Source organism: Seriola lalandi, unplaced genomic scaffold, assembly GCF_002814215.2.
Source record: "Seriola lalandi dorsalis isolate HSWRI2012SDOR001 ecotype SW California unplaced genomic scaffold, Sedor1 jcf7180002055009, whole genome shotgun sequence".
Lineage (NCBI taxonomy): Eukaryota > Metazoa > Chordata > Actinopteri > Carangiformes > Carangidae > Seriola > Seriola lalandi.
The window spans coordinates 461,446-463,449 of NW_019525552.1; positions in this window are offsets into that span (position 1 = coordinate 461,446).

A 2,004-nucleotide genomic window follows, 5' to 3' on the forward strand; every position below is an offset into this window, starting at 1 on the left:
CTGACCTCAGGTCTGTTGTCGGTTAAACTCCGTGTTGTAATGGGACTTGTAGTCTTGGTAGAAAGTGTTGTTGCCATGGAGATTCAGCTGTGACACCTGTAGTTTTCTTCAGGTGTTCACAGGTGAACTGAGGTGTGATCTCTGACTGCTTTATTCTGATTGGTCCTTACATGGTGACAGGGTTATTAAAGCTGCTGCTGGAGATCAGCTAACACTCACTGCTAACACTGTTAGCCAGCTAGCATGACCTCTGGCTAACTGCAGGCTCAGCTGGTAGGCTAGTCCAGGGGCTAAGCTAACAGGAAGCAGGTGAGCTCTGATGTCACAGGCAGGTGAGCAGCAGCCTCTCAGGTGAGACATGAACATGGCTCACAGCAGGTAGCTAGTCAAACAGCAGCTAGTCAGTTAAACAGCAGGTAGTCAGTTAAACAGCAGGTAGTTAGTTAAGTAGCAGCTAGTTAGTCAAACAGCAGCTAGTCAGATAAACATCAGGTGGTTAGTTAAACAGCAGGTAGTTAATTTAGTAGCAGCTAGTTTGTCAAACAGCAGCTAGTCAGTCAAACATCAGGTAGTTAGTTAACAGCGGGTAGCTAGTTAAGTAGCAAGTAGTTATTTAAGTAGGTAGTTGGTCAAACAGCAAGTAGTCAAACAGCAAGTAGTTAAACAGCGGATAGCTAGTTAAGTAGCAGGTAGTTAGTTAAAGAATAGCTAGTTAGTCAACCAGCAGGTAGTTAAACAGCGGGTAGTTAGTCAAAGTGCACGTAGTTAGCTAAACAACAGGTACTTAAACAGCAGGTAGTTAGTCAAAGTGCAGGTAGTTAGTTAAACAGCAGGTAGTTAGTTAAGTAGTAGGTAGTTAGTTAAACAGCACGTAGTTAGTCAAGCAGCAGGTAGTTAAACAGCAGGTAGTTAGTTAAACAGTGGATAGTTACTTAAGTAGCAGGTACTTAAACAGCAGGTAGTTAGTCAAACAGTGGGTAGCTAGTTAAGTAGCAGGTACTTATTTAAGTAGCAGGTAGTTAGTTAAACAGCAGGTAGTTGGTCAAACAGCAAGTATTTAAACAGCAGGTAGTCAATCAAACAGAATATAGTTAGCTAAACAGCAGGTAGTTAGTGAAACAGTGGGTTGCTAAACAGCGGGTAGTTAGTCAAAGTGCAGGTAGTTAGCTAAACAACAGGTACTTAAACAGCAGGTAGTTACTCATAGTGCAGGTAGTTAGTTAAACAGAGGGTAGTTAGTTAAGTAGCGGGTAGTTAGTCAAACAGCAGATAGTTAGTTAAACAGCGGACAGTTACTTAAGTAGCAAGTAGTTAAACAGCAGGTAGTTAGTCAAAGTGCAGGTAGTTAGTTAAACGGCAGGTAGTTAATTAAACAGCAGGTAGTTAGTCAAACAGCAGGTAGTTAAACAGCGGATAGTTACTTAAGTAGCAGGTAGTTAGTCAAACAGCAGGTAGTCAAACAGCAGGTAGTTAGTTAAACGACAGGTAGTTCGTTAAGTAGCAGTTAGTTAGTTAAACAGCAGGTAGCTAGTCAAACAGCAGGTAGTTAGTTAAACAGCAGTTACTTAAACAGCGGATAGTTAGTTAAACAGCAGGTAGTTAGTCAAACAGCAGGTAGTTAGTCAAACAGCAGGTAGTTAGTTAAACGACAGGTAGTTCGTTAAGTAGCAGTTAGTTAGTTAAACAGCAGGTAGTTTGTTAAGTAGCAGTTAGTTAGTTAGTTAAACCGCAGGTAGTTAGTTAAACAGCAGGTAGCTAGTCAAACAGCAGGTAGTTAGTTAAACAGCAGGTAGTTAGTCAAACAAACAGCAGGTAGCTAGTCAAACAGCAGGTAGTTAGTTAAACAGCAGTTACTTAAACAGTAGGTAATTAGTTAAACGGCAGGTAGTTAATCAGCAGGTAGTTAGTCAAACAGCAGGTAGTTAGTTAAACAGCAGGTAGTTAGTTAAACCGCAGGTAGCTAGTTCAACAGCAGATAGTCAGTTAAACAGCGGGTAGTCAGTT